Below are 19209 nucleotides of genomic sequence, written 5' to 3'. Positions count from 1 at the left end.
ATGGAGGAGGAGCTTGGACATGGGTGAAATTCCACAGTCACTTAAAACAACGGATATAGCCCCACTCCATAAAGGTGGCAGCAAAGCATTAGCTAAGAACTATAGACCAATAGCTCTGACGTCCCACATCATAAAAATCTTTGAAAGAGTGCTAAGAAGCAGGATTGCAAATCACCTGGATTCCCAAAATCTGCACAATCCAGGGCAACATGGGTTCAGGGCAGGTCGCTCCTGCCTCTCACAACTACTGGATCACTATGACATGGCCTTGGATGCACTGGAAGAAAATCAGAATGCAGATGTAATATACACAGACTTTGCAAAAGCATTTGACAAATGCGATCATGGCGTAATAGCCCATAAAATACGTGCTAAAGGAATAACTGGGAAAGTGGGGAGATGGATCTTCAACTTCCTAACAAATCGAACACAAAGAGTAGTGGTCAACAGAGTTAAATCGGAGGCTGCCATAGTGAAGAGCTCTGTTCCACAAGGCACAGTACTCGCCCCCATCTTATTCCTTATCCTCATATCAGACATAAACAGAGATATACACCACAGCACCGTATCATCCTTTGCGGATGATACTAGGATCTGCATGAGGCTGTCATCTGCTGAGGACGCGGTTAATCTCCAAGAAGATATAAACAAAGTTTTCCAATGGGCAACGGTAAACAATATGATGTTCAATGAGGACAAATTCCAACTACTCCGTTATGGAAAACTGGAGGAGATAATAACTAGAACAGAGTATACTACTGACTCCGGCCATACAATAGAGCGGAAAACTAATGTAAGGGACCTGGGAGTAGTAATGTCTGAGGATCTCACTTTCAAGGATCACAACAGTGCCACGATCGCACGTGCAAAGAAAATGATAGGATGGATAATGAGAACTTTCAAAACGAGAGATGCCAAGCCCATGATGATCCTTTTCAAATCACTTGTTCTCTCTAGGCTGGAATACTGCTGTACATTAACATCTCCATTCAAAGCAGGTGAAATCGCAGATCTAGAGAGTGTACAGAGATCCTTTACTGCACGTATAAGTTCTGTCAAGCACCTTAACTACTGGGAACGCTTGGAAGCACTTGACTTGTACTCGTTGGAACGCAGGAGGGAGAGATATATCATAATATACACTTGGAAAATCTTGGAAGGAATGGTCCCAAATCTGCACACAGAAATCACTCCCTACGAAAGTAAAAGACTGGGCAGGCGATGCAAAATGCCCCCAATAAAAAGTAGGGGCGCCATTGGTACACTAAGGGAAAACACCATAAGTGTCCGGGGCCCAAAACTGTTTAACAGCCTCCCATCAAGCATTAGGGGAATTGCCAATAAACCCCTGGCTGCCTTCAAGAGAGAGCTGGACAGATACCTAAAGTCAGTGCCGGATCAGCCGGGCTGTGGCTCGTACGTTGGACTGCGTGCGGCCAGCAGTAACAGCCTAGTTGATCAGGCCCTGATCCATCGGGAGGCCTGGTCATGGACCGGGCCGCGGGGGCGTTGATCCCCGGAATAACCTCCAGGTAACGCAGATGAGAGTGGGGGCAGGCAAACCAAGAAAGTGGAGCCAAGCTGATATAGCACTTAGCTGGTGATTGATGTAGCTTAGAGCAGCTGGCATTTCTTCTCTTGGATAAGTGAATGTCAGTGTACAATCGTCTGCATATGCGTGGGATTCTGGGATGAGATGAAGAAGGTCGTTGAAGTAGACATTCCATAACAATGGTCCCAGCACGCCTCCTTGTGGAACACCTGCCCCAATAGGATGTCTTGCTGATTCCGTTCCATTGAGAACTACCCTTAGATATCTACCATGAAGGTAATCACTGAGGAGACATAGTGTAGAGCCTGCAATTCCCAGTGCTTGAAGTTTTGCTAAGAGGCCCTGGTGCCACACCCGGTCGAAAGCACCAGCAATGTCCAGTGCTACCACACAGCTGACTTTGGATTCATCCAGTGACTGGTGCCACTTAGTGGAGAGGTTTAACAACAGATCAGCAGCAGAGTAACCTTTCCTGAAGCCATATTGACGATCACAAAGTAGTGAGTGGTAGTCAAAAAACTCTGTCATTTGTCTTGAGATTATTGTCTCAAGGATCTTACTAGTGATTGACAGCAGTGACACTGGTCTGTAGTTGCTGATTTCTGCTCTGCTCTTCTTTTTGTGAACAGGGATTACATTTGCCTCTTTCCAGAGAGGGCCATTTACACTGCACTAGGCAGTGCTGAAAGATGCGAGTTAGAGGTGCTGCTAGCTGGTCTGCACATCTTCTCAGCAATCTTGGGCTCAACTTGTCTAGGCCCACAGCCTTTTTTTAGTCAAGCGATTTAAGAAGAAAATGCACCTCCTCCTACCTTATTGTCACCACTGACAGTTTTGACACAGTTCTTGCAGTTAGCCAAGGAGGGTCCCTTGCTGGATCAGGAACTTGCATTTTGGTAGCAAAGTGTTCGGCAAAAAGGTCCGCCTTTTCTTGACTACTAGTAGAGGTGGTCCCATCCTGTCGATTTAGAGGTGGAATGAGTTCATCAGGCAGATAACCTTGTCTGTCCTTGACCAGGGACCACCAGGTTTTGGAGCCTACCCTACCTGATGCTAGCTTTCTTTTTGTGTCTACCTCCCATTTAGCAATGGTCCACTTTTGAATGTCACCCATATGCCTACAGGTTTGCCTGTGCAAGTTCCTGTTATAGGTGGTAGAATGTCTCTTATACCTTCGCCATGCTTTGTACTTAGCAGTAGCAGCCTCTCTACAACGAAAGCCAAACCAAGGCTGATCTGTAGTCTCTCTCTCTCTCTCCCTCTCTCTCTCTCAACAAAGTCATTTAAGAGCCAACTGGACAAGCACTTTGCAAGTACAGGATTCAGTTAGCTGCTACGCTGAGGCAAACTGAAGTCAGCGAGTTACTGATGTTTGTTCAGCAACTATAACAGGACCATCAGCTGAACAACTGTAACAGGACCATCAGCTGAACAACTGTAACAGGACCATCAGTTGAACAACTGTAACAGGACCATCAGTTGAACAACTGTAACAGGACCATCAGTTGAACAACTGTAACAGGACCATCAGTTGAACAACTGTAACAGGACCATCAGTTGAACAACTGTAACAGGACCATCAGTTGAACAACTGTAACAGGACCATCAGTTGAACAACTGTAACAGAACCATCAGTTGAACAACTGTAACAGAACCATCAGTTGAACAACTGTAACAGAACCATCAGTTGAACAACTGTAACAGGACCATCAGTTGAGCAACTGTAACAGGACCATCAGTTGAACAACTGTAACAGAACCATCAGTTGAACAACTGTAACAGAACCATCAGTTGAACAACTGTAACAGGACCATCAGTTGAACAACTGTAACAGAACCATCAGTTGAACAACTGTAACAGAACCATCAGTTGAACAACTGTAACAGAACCATCAGTTGAACAACTGTAACAGAACCATCAGTTGAACAACTGTAACAGGACCATCAGTTGAACAACTGTAACAGGACCATCAGCTGAACAACTGTAACAGGACCATCAGCTGAACAACTGTAACAGGACCATCAGCTGAACAACTGTAACAGGACCATCAGCTGAACAACTGTAACAGGACCATCAGCTGAACAACTGTAACAGGACCATCAGCTGAACAACTGTAACAGGACCATCAGCTGAACAACTGTAACAGGACCATCAGCTGAACAACGAGCCAAATTACTATAACAGAGGTAGAAGTGGAAAGTATCGAACTTAAGTTAAAGTTCTCTTACAGGACCCAGGAGAGGCTGGAGGAGCTAAAAGCCACTAGTGAAATTGAAAGAAATTCGAAATACCTCTTTTCAGGTGCCAAAAACAAGACATCTAGTATCGGGCCCCATGCTCAGATAAGATGGGACTTACCTGGAGTTTACCCGAAGAGGGTTTTGGAGGTCAACGCCCCCGCGGCTCGGTCTTACACAGACGACAACAAAGAAATAAGTGAGATACTGAAATCCCAATATGACTGTCTTTAGCGAGTCACTAATCAGTCTAAAGATCGACAATCCAAATGATTCTCTCATGAATGAGCCTCAAAACTCAGTCAATGTATGCCATATCCACTAGGAATTTTTATTGACCTAAGAAAAGCTTTCGACACAGTAGACCACGGCATCCTACTCCACAAACTTGACCATTATGGTATAAGAGGCCATGCGCTTGCATATTTCAAATCCTACCTTACTAATAGGTATCAGTATGTCACCATTAAAGACACAGCATCATCAACACGGCCACTTGATACTGGAGTTCCGCAGGGAAGTGTCCTTGGTCCCCTGCTCTTCCTCATATACATCAATGATCTTCCAAACGTATCCCAACACCTGAAACCCATTCTCTTTGCTGACGACACGACTTATGTCATCTCTCACCCTAATCTTGCCACCCTCAACACCATTGTTAACGAGGAGCTGCTCAAAATATCGACTTGGATGACAGCCAATAAACTTATTTAACACTGACAAAACCTACTATATTATGTTTGGTAGCAGAGCAGGAGTTTCGCAAATTAACATTAAGATCGACAACACTCTAATTGCCAGACATAATGAGGGCAAATTCCTAGGCCTATACCTCGACAACAACCTGAATTTCAGCACCCATATAAAGCACATAACCAAAAATGTATCCAAAACGGTTGGGATCCTCTCCAAGATACGATACTACATGCCGCAAAATGCCCTTCTCACACTATACCACTCACTTATCCATACCTCACCTATGCTATTTGTGCTTGGGGATCAACTGCAGCAACTCACCTAAAGCCAATAATAACCCAACAAAAAGCCGCAGTAAGAATAATCACTAAATCCCATCCCTGGCAACACACCCCCCCTACTCTTCATAGATCTAAACTTACTCCCTGTTCAGAACATCCACACTTACTACTGTGAAATCTATATCTACAGGGCCTTAAATTCCAATATTAACCTTGACCTAAAACGCGTTCTTGATAGTTGTGACAGAACCCACAGACACAACATCTCTATGACATTCCCCATGTCCGACTAAACCTTTACAAAAATTCAATGTATGTCAAAGGCCCTAAAATCTGGAACACCCTCCCTGAATACTCTAGAACTGCAGACACATTCATCACCTTCAAAACTACCATTAGAAAACATCTTATCTCCCTGATACACCCCGTCAACTAATTACATGAATACCACCTGGTGGTTCACACTTACACTCATTCACCCATTTGACCATAAACGCAGAAATATCAATCTTAATCTTAAAATAATGAATCCTAACTAGTCATAAGTTGGCCTGTGATATTCCAATACTGAAACTATGTATTGTGCGAAATAAAAAGTATTCACATTGCTAAACTCACAAACTAGTATTTAGTCACTTAGCCATAATACCAACTTACCACATAATTTGTAATATTTTAAAGTTAAGAATTAATCTAAGTCTGCCCGAAATGCCTAGCCATGCTAGGTGTTCTAGTGGCTCCCTCTGTAATTAGTATTTTAAAACATGTAAACCACACAATATCCAAATTCTGTAAACTCAGCATTGTAATCCTTATAGAGAATAAACTTGATTTGATTTGAAAAAAACAAAACAAAAAAAAACTCCTATAGACTTTGAGAAAGCCATTGACAACATGCGCATGCACCCAGCACCAGGCCCAGACTCGTGGAACTCTGTGTTCATTATGAACTGCAGGAAACCCCTTTCGCTTACCTTAAGTACACAATGGAGGAGGAACTTGGACATGGGTGAAATTCCACAGTCACTTACAACAACGGATATAGCTCCACTCCATAAAGGTGGCAGCAAATCATTAGCTAAGAACTAAAGACCAATAGCTCTGATGTCCCACATCATAAAAATCTTTGAAAGAGTGCTAAGAAGCAGGATTGCAAATCACCTGGATTCCCAAAATCTGCACAATCCAGGGCAACATGGGTTCAGGGCAGGTCGCTCCTGCCTCTCGCAACTACTGGATCACTATGATCTTGGATGCACTGGAAGAAAACCAGAATGCGGTTGTAATATATACAGACTTTGTAAAAGCCTTTGACAAATGTGACCATGGTGTAATAGCGCACAAAATCTTTAACTTTCTAACCAATCGAACACAAAGAGTAGTAGTCAACAGAGTTAAATCGGAATCTGCAATAGTGAAAAGCTCTGTTCCACAAGGCACAATACTAGCCTCCATCCTGTTCCTCATCCTCATATCAGACATAGGCAGAGATGTAATCTGCAGCACCATGTCATCCTTTGCAGACGATACTAGAATATGCATGAGGCTGTCATTTATTGAGGACGCGGTTAACCTCCAAGAAGATATAAACCAAGTTTTCCAGTGGGCAACGGAAAATAATAGGATGTTCAATGAAGACAAATTTCAACTACCCCGTTATGGAAAACTGGAGGAGATAATAACTAGAACTGAGTATACTACAAACTCCGATCATACAATAGAGAAGAAAAATAATGTGAGGGACCTGGGAGTGGTAATGTCTGAGGATCTCACTTTCAAGGATCACAACAGTGCCACGATCACAAGTTTAAAGAAAATGATAGGATGGATAATGAGAACGTTCAAAACGAGAGATGCCAAGCCCATGATGATCCTTTTCAAATCACTTGTTCTCTCTAGGCTGGAATACTGCTGTACATTAACATCTCCATTCAAAGCAGGTGAAATCGCAGATCTAGAGAGTGTACAGAGATCCTTTACTGCACGTATAAGTTCTGTCAAGCACCTTAACTACTGGGAACGCTTGGAAGCACTTGACTTGTCCTCGTTGGAACGCAGGAGGGAGAGATATATCATAATCTACACTTGGAAAATCCTGGAAGGAATGGTCCCGAATTTGGGCAGGCGATGCAAAATACCTCCCAAATAAAAGTAGGGGCGCCATTGGTACATTAAGAGAAAACAGCATAAGTGTCCGGGGCCCAAGACTGTTCAACAGCCTCCCACCATGCATAAGGGGAGTTACCAATAGGCCCCTGGCTGCCTTCAAGAGGGAGCTGGACAGATACTTAAGTCGGTGCCGAATCACCCGGGTTGTGGTTCATATGTTGGACTACGTGCGGCCAGCAGTAACAACCTGGTTGATCAGGCCCTGATTCACCGGGAGGCCTGGTCGTGGACCGGACCGCGGGGGCGTTGATCCCCGGAATACCCTCCAGGTAGACTCCAGGTAGAAGTGGTAACCAGAAGTAGACTCACTGGTACACACAACTCTCTGAGTGTCAGCGGAGTAACACCAATAGTTTAAGACGGTATAAATACCGGTTCACTAGCGGTAGTTAGTAAGTTTATTCAGGTATACACAGTTACATTGATTATTATACATAGCAGCATATGTATAGAGAACCTGGGATAACCCAAAAAAAGTCAGAGTGATTTATTTCCATTGGGATCCTTGTATTTGTAGTCCGGGTCATCCGTCCACCTTTATCTCTCCTGTAAATTTCGTATGGTATATTTTTCCCTGTTTGTATGCTGGCAGTTGCAGAAGAGAGTGGAGGGTGGGGAGAGAGCCTTTCTGTTTTACTAGCCTTGGTAATACCCCATTTTAAGGTAGATGGAAGTAGATATTTTTTTCTGGGACAAATAGGAAGCGCGTCTGTCTGGCGCTCACCAGACAGAGGATCGAGCCTCCAACACGTCTTGCGCTGAATGACTCACTTGGGTTTAGCGCTTAACATGGATTAATTTATTTTTGGGAAGAAAGACTCAGTGTGAACTCTAAAAGTTCTCTGTTATCTGTCTTTCCCATTTACTCCCTTTGCTTCGTTGTTTTGCCCTTATTTCCTTCTTCTCCTACTTGTCCCTTCATCCCCATCCATCCTCGCTTCTTCTAACCCATCCTTTTCCACCTCCCATCTTCCTCAACACCCACACACCCACCCACCCACCCACCCACCCACACACCCACCCACACACACACACACACACACACACACACACACACACACACACACACACACACACACACACAAACAAACACTGTGTGGGTGAGCCTCGCTCCTCGTTCCAAATATTTTCTGACTAGATTTTCAAGAAGAACGTTATAACTGCAAAAATATCATCAAGAAACCTTTTTCATTTTACAGCTCTCTCTCTCTCTCTCTCTCTCTCTCTCTCTCTCTCTCTCTCTCTCTCTCTCTCTCTCTCTCTCTCTCTCTCTCTCTCTCTCTCTCTCTCTCTCGTAACTTTACGTTAGTGCAGATTGTCTTTAAACAAGCCCAGAGATACAGACACCATAATAAACATACACCCACTACATCCATCATCCTTCCGCTCACTGTTAGGATGATATCCTTCTAAATTAATCTGTGTACAGGATAAGCTATCCTCTTGGATGGTAATTCCCAAGCAATTGTATCTCCAGCTCTGTTGGAACGAGGCCTTTCAAGCTCCTGTATATCTGCTAAACCCATGATGGAATGTATAATAATAATATCCTTGTGTTACCAGAGTCTCCCAGCTCAGGATGACAGATTTCGTTACCCCAGATAAGTGGTGGGATGTGACAGGGATACACAGCTGATTTTAGCTCCCACGATAAGTGAGTTTATTCAGGTACAAGTACATCAGGTATATATAAATACAGTTATATAAATTACCATACATAGCAGCATACGTGCAGATGTGTGACAGGTGCTCGCTACAGTTGTACTCAGTCCTCTCTCTTAGCTTTTTTAGCCTCTCCTCATAGTTTATGCTCTTTAGCTGAGAAACTAGTTTTATTGCAAACCTTTATACTTTTCCAGCTTTTTGGCATCTTTTTATCAGATGTGGGTTCCATTCTGGTGCTGCATACTCCAGGATGGGCTTAACACATACATAGTGTTATCCTTAGATTTTCCCGTCTCCTGTTTCCTGCTGTGGCCATCCAGCTGATGTGCGCCTCAGGTGATGTGCTGGAAGATCGTTTTATTTTCTGAAAGGTTTGCAACATTTGTTCCCTGAGCTATATTTGTTCATCCCCGATTTTCATAATTTTGTATTTGCTGGGGACAAGAGGTACGTAAGTTCCCTCTTAAATGTTGCATCTTGTCCAGAACCGTCTGTAGTCTTTACTGGTCTGCTTCTGTTTGTGTTATCCTCTGTGAGCATGAATACCCATGATTTGATTTCTCTCGTCATTTACGTGTACAAGAGAGAGTACGGGTCCTAGTACTGCTCCTTGAGGAACGCCGCTAGTCACACTTGCCCATTCCGACGTCTCTTCCCGGACAATGACTTATTTTTTACCCTGCCAATTAAGTATTCCTTGATCCACTAAAACTTCCTGTTATTCCCGCCTGCTCCTCAAGCTTTTGTCCCAGACTCATGTGAAGTACTGTATTATACTCCTCCCTACACCCCAAAATATGCAGTCCATCGCTCTCTCTCTCTCTCTCTCTCTCTCTCTCTCTCTCTCTCTCTCTCTCTCTTGCCCAGCTTTTACTATTTTACTGTCTTGAGTGCGTTACTAATCGTAGCTCGGTTGGCAGCGCACTCAACTCACACACCTAGGTCCGTGGTTCGATCCCCGGTACGGGTGGTAACATTAGGGAGTGTTTTCTTAAGACACCTGCTGTCACTCTTCACCTTGCAATAATATAGGTACCTGGGTGTTAGACGACTGGTTTGAGTAGCATCCTGGGGACAAAATTAATCCAATTTGCCAGAAATGTTCTACATAACAAGGGGCTTTCTATATAGTATGTAAATGATGTCAGCTATTGTCTGTATGCGTTATACCTGTACTTGTAGAAATAAAGATTAGTATTACTACTACTACTACTACTACTACTACTACTACTACTACTACTACTACTACTACTAGTCTTTCAGGGATATTTATTTTGTCTTCAGTCGTTCCGTCTCCTGTACTGTGCCAGTCGAGGTACACATGAAACCAGTGTTTCCGCTTCAAGATGCGATCTCGTGTCATTTCTGCTGCAAGAGTTCATTTGATTGATGGTTTATTGTCCCTTGCGTACCTTCCAGTTCTCTGAATATTTGCCTCATCTCTCACCTCATCTTCACCACCTGTCTACTGACCACACCACCTGTCTGCTGACCTCACCACCTATCTGCTGTTCTCGCCACCTGTTTGCTGATCTCACCACCTGTCTACTGACTTCACCACCTATCTGCTGATCTCGCCACCTGTCTACTGACCTCACCACCTGTCTGCTGATCTCGCCACCTGTCTACTGACCTCACCACCTGTCTGCTGATCTCGCTACCTCACCATCTGTCTACCGAATGATATTCCAAATCTCCCTTCCTCCTCCAGCTCTTCTACCCTTCCTCCTTCTCTACTCTTCCTCCTCCTCATCTACCCTTCCTCCTCCTCCTCCTCCTCCTCCTACTTGTCTTCACCTCTCCGAGGCTCTCCCAGACTTGTCTTCAGCAGTAAGCCTGGTTCTTCTCTCCCGTATTTTGACTGTCTCTAATACTTCCCTTTCTTCATCCATCATGTGTGTACACTCACCTAACTGTGGTTGCAGGGGTCGAGTTATAGCTCCTGGCCTAGCCTCTTCGCTAGTCGCTATTAGGTCCTCTCACTGCTCCATGGCTATCATACCTCTTCTTAAAACTGTATGGATCGTGCCTGCACTACGTGTGTGTGTGTACTCACCTAGTTGTACTCACCTAGTTGAGGTTGCAGGGGTCGAGTCCAAGCTCCTGGTCCCGTCTTCACTGGTCGCTACTACGTCACTCTCCATGAACCGTGAGCTTTATCATACCTCTGCTTAAAGCTATGTATATATCCTGCCTCCACTACATCACTTCCCAAACTATTCCACTTACTAACTACTCTGTGGCTGAAGAAATACTTTCTAACATCCCTGTGATTTATCTGTGTCTTCAACTTCCAACTGTGTCCCCTTGTTACTGTGTCCCATCTCTGGAACATCCTGTCTTTGTCCACCTTGTCAATTCCTCTCAGTATTTTGTATGTCGTTATCATGTCTCCCCTATCTCTCCTGTCCTCCATTGTCGTCATGTTGATTTCCCTTAACCTCTCCTCGTAGGACATACCTCTTAGCTCTGGGACTAGTCTTGTTGCAAACCTTTGCACTTTCTCTAGTTTCTTTACGTGCTTGGCTAGGTGTGGGTTCCAAACTGGTGCCGCATACTACAATATGGGCCTAACGTACACGGTGTACAGGGTCCTGAATGATTCCATATTAAGATGTCGGAATGTTGTTCTGAGGTTTGCTAGGCGCGCATATGCTGCAGCAGTTATTTGGCTGATGTGCGCTTCAGGAGATGTGCCTGGTGTTATACTCACCCCAAGATCTTTTTCCTTGAGCGAGGTTTGTAGTCTCTGGCCCCTAGACTGTATTCCGTCTGCGATCTTCTTTGCCCTTCCCCAATCTTCATGACTTTGCACTTGGTGGGATTGAACTCCAGGAGCCAATTGCTGGACCAGGTCTGCAGCCTGTCCAGATCCCTTTGTAGTTCTGTCTGGTCTTCGATCGAATGAATTCTTCTTATCAACTTCACGTCATCTGCAAACAGGGACACTTCGGAGTCTATTCCTTCCGTCATGTCGTTCACAAATACCAGAAACAGCACTGGTCCTAGGACTTACCCCTGTGTGTGTGTGTGTATGTGTGTGTGTGTGTGTGTGTGTGTGTGTGTGTGTGTGTGTGTGTGTGTGTGTGTGTGTGTGCGTGCGTGTGTGTGTGTACACAAGGCAGTGTAACAACCTGGGAGTAAACAAACGTTTCGCCTGTAATGGAAGGTAACCAGGTTAGATCCAGGAAGGGGAGGTTAACTTCAGTTCCTTGAATCAAGAGCCCTTCCCTCTTTCCTGCCATTCACATGTTCCACCTGTGTTCGCATTCAGTGGCACTGGCTACGACCAACAATGTAAGCATTAAATATATTATCTAAATGCTAATTTTTCATTAAAATTTTATATTTTAGATCAGTTTTAAGCTGATGTTTCAGTAGGATTTTTATTTGAAGTGACTGAAGAGAATTTTGTCTCTTGGAGAAAAGAAATGAACGCAAACGGACGCAGGAGAATTATCATTCCAAGGAAATCCAAGGAATGATAAGAGGCGGGGAGGCCAAGGCAGCCTCAGTGTGCTTGTAGCAGCAGTCAGGGGAGGGTGTTGCAGCGCGCTCTCCGTCCCCTGCTCCTCCCCCCCCTCTCCCTCTCATTACCTGCTTGCATTATTGACGCAGTTGCAGCTATATTAACATCAACACTACGAGCAGTTTCGAACCAGAAACAGCTAGGACGCTGGCGGACACTCCTCGCAGTGTTTCAAAGGTGTGTTCAGCAGATACTGTTAAACATTGTATTTACGTTGTATGTCAGTGGTGTTCGTAAAGCATTTTTAGCGCCTGCTGGTGCTGTGAGGTGCGCATGCGTGTGGTCAGCACCACGGATGTGCTGATCTATGTGAGTTACATCGTATGAGCGCTGAAGGTTGTGTGTGAGAGATCCCCGGACTCAGTGCTGATCTGAAAACTGTAAGTGGAATGTACTCTCATGCCTGTATGAGCTGTTTGTGTACACACACACACACACACACACACACACACACACACACACACACACACACACACACACACACACACACACACAGTAACGAAGATTGGGGACAGGCAAAGAAAACCGCGGACGGAGTACAGGCTGCAAACCTCACTCAGGAAGAACGCCCTCGGGGGTGAGTCTTGCGCCGAGCATATCACCCGAGACTCATCAACCGTATTACTGCTGCAGGAAACATTCGTCTGGCAAATCGAAGATTAGTTTACAGGAAGCTAAACATGGAGTCAGGACAGTAAATACAGAATATGTCAGGTCCATCTTTGAGTATGACGCACCGGTGTGGAACCCACACTGGTCAAGCACATCAAAAAACTGTAAAAAGTGCAGAGGTTTGCAACGAGATTAGTCTCGCAGCTATGTGCTGTGAGGAGAGGTTATGGGAGCTCTGTTAAGTGATATTAGAGGGACTAAGGGCGATGTGATAACATCGTACAAAATACTGAAAGGCTGAACAGGGACAAACTGTTCGAGAGGCGGGAAACAGCAACACAAGGGCACGGCTGAAGGCTGAAAACACAGTTGACTCTCAGGGATGTTAAGAATGACTTAAGAAGCCTAAGGTTAAGGTAATCAGGAAGTGAAACGACATGGACAATGGACTGGAAGAGGCAGCATCCATACATAGCCTTAAGAAGAGGTAAGTTAAGTCTCTCGAAGCTAGGAGAGAATGAATCCAGTAGTGACCACCCAGCACATATAGGCGAGTGTACACACACACACACACACCAGCAGGGATTAAGGGAAAGTAACTATTGGAGTTCTGTAACAGAATAACGGGAAATTTTAGATTAGATTTTGCCACCGAAGTGGCTAGTTCATTGTGCATCCCATATCCATCATATGGATGGTAGCGCAAGAGCATATGGATACACAAAAGCCCTAGGAATTAGGCTCAAAAAGGGTTAACAGGAGTACAACTGGATTTATATCTACAGTTCACTTATCTCTTACAAGCAAATTTAAGAAATTTGCTTAGTATATCTGGTATTAGATACTGTACCCCACCAGGGACTGATTCACAAATTTGAGGAACATGCAGGGATACCAAGTGTTACAGTGGATCGAGGAATGCTTAGCAAACAGAAGACAGAGGGTGATGGAGAGGGTGGATGTTTCACTACAGGAGAGTGTAAAGAGTCTGGCTCCTCAGAGTTAGTATTAGGACCAATATCATTCATAATATATGTAAATGATCTGCCAGAGGGGACTGAATCTTCTATATCATTGTTTGCATATAACGTAAATTAATGAGAAGAATAAAAATGGAAGAAGATAGACAGGCTACGGGAAGATATGAACACACTGCAGTTTAACCCCAGCAAGTATGATCATGAACAATGATAATGGAGAGAGACGACCAGGCACGGAATACAACTTAAGAGGCGAGACACTTCAGATATGTCTCAAGGAAAATAACCTTTGTAGATGAATGGTTCAGAGAACCGACATGTTGATAAATTAGACACATGTGCAACTCTTGGGTATCTTTATTGAGGAAACGTTTCGCCACACAGTGGCTTCATCAGTCCATACGTAGGAGAAACTTGAAGAACAGGAGGAGAATGAGGTAATCAGTCCCTCAACCTTGAGTCGATGTGTTCAGTCCATCAACCTTGAATAGATTCAAGATTGATGGACTGAACACATCGACTCAAGGTTGAGGGACTGATTACCTCATTCTCCTCCTGTTCTTCAAGTTTCTCCTACGTATGGACTGATGAAGCCACTGTGTGGCGAAACGTTTCCTCAATAAAGATACCCAAGAGTTGCACATGTGTCTAATTTATCGAAAATAACCTTGGAGAGATCATCACAGTCAGCATATCGCCAGATGTGCACATATATCACATAATACCTGCGGCATACATGAGGATATCTAATCTCTGTTGTTTTAAGAAGCCTTTACAGAGAATCTTTCATGACTGTACGACGTATGTCGGTCCCGTCATGGAGTATACAGCACCAACATGGAGCCTCTCAGCTGGTCAAACATGTAGGGAAACTCGAAAAGGTTCAGAGACTTGTAACAAGACTTGTCCCGGAGCTAAGAGGATTGAGTTATGAGAAGAGGATAAAGGAACTGACCCTGACGCCCCTAGATGAGAGACTGTCTAGGGGAGATACGATTACTTCATACAAAATACTGAGAGAATTGCTCAGAGCAGATAAGAACAAACTGCTAAAAATACGAAGTGGTAAAGGGCAAGGGATTTCAGGTGGAAACTGAAGACATAGATGAGCCAGAGGGATATTATGTTGAAAATGGTATAAAATACCGACAGTTGGGTATCTTTATTATTGAAACGTTTCGCCTACACAGTAGTCTTCTTCAGTCAAATACTGAGGCAGGTGTAGTAGTGAAATAAAGATATAATCAGTCAATATTTCTCCAAGGCTGATCGACTGATTACATCATTTTCATTTCACTACTACACCTGCTGCCTCTGTATGTGACTGAAGAAGTCTACTGTGTAGGCGAAACGTTTCAACAATAAAGACACCCAACTGCTGCACATGTTTCTTAATCATAGAGCCACGAGAATGTTAGGAAATGCTCATTTTCAGCCTCAGGGCGGTGAATAACCTAGGTAACAAAGTGGTAAACTCAATACACAGTTTCATGAAAAGGTATAACAGTACCCACGAGGCCAGGATGGAGATAAAAGGTATAAAATATCGACACGATGGAAAATAAACACAAATGTAGTTTAATGCTGTCCTTTATTTCTTATATTCCGGCCACACAGTGGACGGGCGTCCCTTGTACGTCCCTCTCAGTGGACGGGCGTCCCTTGTAGGTCCCTCTCAGTGGACGGGCGTCCCTTGTAGGTCCCTCTCAGTGGACGGGCGTCCCTTGTAGGTCCCTCTCAGTGGACGGGCGTCCCTTGTAGGTCCCTCTCAGTGGACGGGCGTCCCTTGTAGGTCCCTCTCAGTGGACGGGCGTCCCTTGTAGGTCCCTCTCAGTGGACGGGCGTCCCTTGTAGGTCCCTCTCAGTGGACGGGCGTCCCTACTAGGTCCCTCTCAGTGGACGGGCGTCCCTTGTAGGTCCCTCTCAGTGGACGGGCGTCCCTTGTAGGTCCCTCTCAGTGGACGGGCGTCCCTTGTAGGTCCCTCTCAGTGGACGGGCGTCCCTTGTAGGTCCCTCTCAGTGGACGGGCGTCCCTTGTAGGTCCCTCTCAGTGGACGGGCGTCCCTTGTAGGTCCCTCTCAGTGGACGGGCGTCCCTTGTAGGTCCCTCTCAGTGGACGGGCGTCCCTTGTAGGTCCCTCTCAGTGGACGGGCGTCCCTTGTAGGTCCCTCTCAGTGGACGGGCGTCCCTACTAGGTCCCTCTCAGTGGACGGGCGTCCCTTGTAGGTCCCTCTCAGTGGACGGGCGTCCCTTGCAGGTCCCTCTCAGTGGACGGGCGTCCCTTGCAGGTTCCTCACAGTGGACAGGCGTCCCTTGTAGGTTCTCAGTGGACGGGCGTCCCTTGCAGGTCCCTCTCAGTGGACGGGCGTCCCTTGTAGGTCCCTCTCAGTGGACGGGCGTCCCTTGCAGGTCCCTCTCAGTGGACGGGCGTCCCTTGCAGGTCCCTCTCAGTGGACGGGCGTCCCTTGTAGGTCCCTCTCAGTGGACGGGCGTCCCTTGCAGGTCCCTCTCAGTGGACGGGCGTCCCTTGCAGGTTCCTCTCAGTGGACAGGCGTCCCTTGTAGGTTCTCAGTGGACGGGCGTCCCTTGCAGGTCCCTCTCAGTGGACGGGCGTCCCTTGTAGGTCCCTCTCAGTGGACGGGCGTCCCTTGTAGGTCCCTCTCAGTGGACGGGCGTCCCTTGCAGGTCCCTCTCAGTGGACGGGCGTCCCTTGCAGGTCTCTCTCAGTGGACGGACGTCCCTTGCAGGTCCCTCTCAGTGGACGGGCGTCCCGTGCAGGTCCCTCTCAGTGGACGGGCGTCCCTTGTAGGTCCCTCTCATTGGACGGGCGTCCCTTGCAGGTCCCTCTCAGTGGACGGGCGTCCCGTGCAGGTCCCTCTCAGTGGACGGGCGTCCCTTGTAGGTCCCTCTCAGTGGACGGGCGTCCCTTGCGGGTCCCTCTCAGTGGACGGGCGTCCCTTGTACGTCCCTCTCAGTGGACAGGCGTCCCTTGCAGGTCCCTCTCAGTGGACGGGCGTCCCTTGCAGGTCCCTCTCAGTGGACGGGCGTCCCTTGTAGGTCCCTCTCAGTGGACGGGCGAGAATTGCAGGTCCCTCTAAGTGGACGGGCGTCCCTTGCAGGTCCCTCTCAGTGGACGGGCGTCTCTTGTAGGTCCCTCTCAGTGGACGGGCGTTAATTGCAGGTCCCTCTCAGTGGACGGGCGTCCCTTGTAGGTCCCTCTCAGTGGACGGGCGTCCCTTGTAGGTCCCTCTCAGTGGACGGGCGTCCCTTGTAGGTCCCTCTCAGTGGACGGGCGTCCCTACTAGGTCCCTCTCAGTGGACGGGCGTCCCTTGTAGGTCCCTCTCAGTGGACGGGCGTCCCTTGCAGGTCCCTCTCAGTGGACGGGCGTCCCTTGCAGGTTCCTCTCAGTGGACAGGCGTCCCTTGTAGGTTCTCAGTGGACGGGCGTCCCTTGCAGGTCCCTCTCAGTGGACGGGCGTCCCTTGTAGGTCCCTCTCAGTGGACGGGCGTCCCTTGCAGGTCCCTCTCAGTGGACGGGCGTCCCTTGCAGGTCCCTCTCAGTGGACGGGCGTCCCTTGTAGGTCCCTCTCAGTGGACGGGCGTCCCTTGCAGGTCCCTCTCAGTGGACGGGCGTCCCTTGCAGGTTCCTCTCAGTGGACAGGCGTCCCTTGTAGGTTCTCAGTGGACGGGCGTCCCTTGCAGGTCCCTCTCAGTGGACGGGCGTCCCTTGTAGGTCCCTCTCAGTGGACGGGCGTCCCTTGTAGGTCCCTCTCAGTGGACGGGCGTCCCTTGCAGGTCCCTCTCAGTGGACGGGCGTCCCTTGCAGGTCTCTCAGTGGACGGACGTCCCTTGCAGGTCCCTCTCAGTGGACGGGCGTCCCTTGCAGGTCTCTCTCAGTGGACGGACGTCCCTTGCAGGTCCCTCTCAGTGGACGGGCGTCCCTTGTAGGTCCCTCTCAGTGGACGGGCGTCCCTTGTAGGTCCCTCTCATTGGACGGGCGTCCCTTGCAGGTCCCTCTCAGTGGACGGGCGTCCCTTGCAGGTCTCTCTCAGTGGACGGACGTCCCTTGCAGGTCCCTCTCAGTGGACGGGCGTCCCTTGCAGGTTCCTCTCAGTGGACAGGCGTCCCTTGTAGGTTCTCAGTGGACGGGCGTCCCTTGCAGGTCCCTCTCAGTGGACGGGCGTCCCTTGTAGGTCCCTCTCAGTGGACGGGCGTCCCTTGTAGGTCCCTCTCAGTGGACGGGCGTCCCTTGCAGGTCCCTCTCAGTGGACGGGCGTCCCTTGCAGGTCTCTCTCAGTGGACGGACGTCCCTTGCAGGTCCCTCTCAGTGGACGGGCGTCCCTTGCAGGTCTCTCAGTGGACGGACGTCCCTTGCAGGTCCCTCTCAGTGGACGGGCGTCCCTTGTAGGTCCCTCTCAGTGGACGGGCGTCCCTTGTAGGTCCCTCTCATTGGACGGGCGTCCCTTGCAGGTCCCTCTCAGTGGACGGGCGTCCCGTGCAGGTCCCTCTCAGTGGACGGGCGTCCCTTGTAGGTCCCTCTCAGTGGACGGGCGTCCCTTGCGGGTCCCTCTCAGTGGACGGGCGTCCCTTGTACGTCCCTCTCAGTGGACAGGCGTCCCTTGCAGGTCCCTCTCAGTGGACGGGCGTCCCTTGCAGGTCCCTCTCAGTGGACAGGCGTCCCTTGTAGGTCCCTCTCAGTGGACGGGCGAGAATTGCAGGTCCCTCTAAGTGGACGGGCGTCCCTTGCAGGTCCCTCTCAGTGGACGGGCGTCTCTTGTAGGTCCCTCTCAGTGGACGGGCGTTAATTGCAGGTCCCTCTCAGTGGACGGGCGTCCCTTGCAGGTCCCTCTCAGTGGACGGGCGTTCCTTGTAGGTCCCTCTCAGTGGACGGGCGTCCCTTGCAGGTCCCTCTCAGTGGACGGGCGTCCCTTGTAGGTCCCTCTCAGTGGACGGGCGTCCCTTGTAGGTCCCTCTCAGTGGACGGGCGTCCCTTGCAGGTCCCTCTCAGTGGACGGGCGTCCCTTGTAGGTCCCTCTCAGTGGACGGGCGTTAATTGCAGGTCCCTCTCAGTGGACGGGCGTCCCTTGCAGGTCCCTCTCAGTGGACGGGCGTCCCTTGTAGGTCCCTCTCAGTGGACGGGCGTTAATTGCAGGTCCCTCTCAGTGGACGGGCGTCCCTTGCAGGTCCCTCTCAGTGGACGGTCGTCCCTTGCAGGTCCCTCTCAGTGGACGGGCGTCCCTTGCAGGTCCCTCTCAGTGGACGGTCGTCCCTTGCAGGTCCCTCTCAGTGGACGGGCGTCCCTTGCAGGTCCCTCTCAGTGGACGGTCGTCCCTGCCCAACATTCTCCACACAGTATATATTCTTTACCCAGGTAGATCTGTTTTATAACTTGATAAAGTCCACTGTGTGGGCGAAACGTTGTCAATAAAAGATCGCAATATACTGATTTGTGTTATTTTTCTAGAGCGGCCAGGAGCTGAGACTCGAC

General features: G+C 48.1%; 1 protein-coding gene across 2 annotated transcripts in view; it reads left to right on the top strand.

The window, feature by feature from the left end:
• Window positions 1–19209, top strand: part of LOC128684452 (synaptotagmin-5) — a 231414-nt gene that overhangs the window by 86943 nt on the left and 125262 nt on the right. The window contains exon 1 of one of the 2 annotated variants that reach the window (XM_053770616.2): window positions 12130–12306. The exons of the other annotated variant lie outside the window; for it this stretch is intronic. The gene's annotated coding sequence lies outside the window, so the exon portion shown is untranslated. Of the gene's footprint in view, window positions 1–12129; window positions 12307–19209 lie in introns of those variants that run through there. 2 annotated transcript variants of the gene reach the window in all.

This window comes from Cherax quadricarinatus, chromosome 4, assembly GCF_038502225.1.
Source record: "Cherax quadricarinatus isolate ZL_2023a chromosome 4, ASM3850222v1, whole genome shotgun sequence".
Lineage (NCBI taxonomy): Eukaryota > Metazoa > Arthropoda > Malacostraca > Decapoda > Parastacidae > Cherax > Cherax quadricarinatus.
The sequence above is the reverse complement of the archived record's forward strand: the minus strand, read 5'-3'. Positions and strand labels throughout refer to the sequence as shown.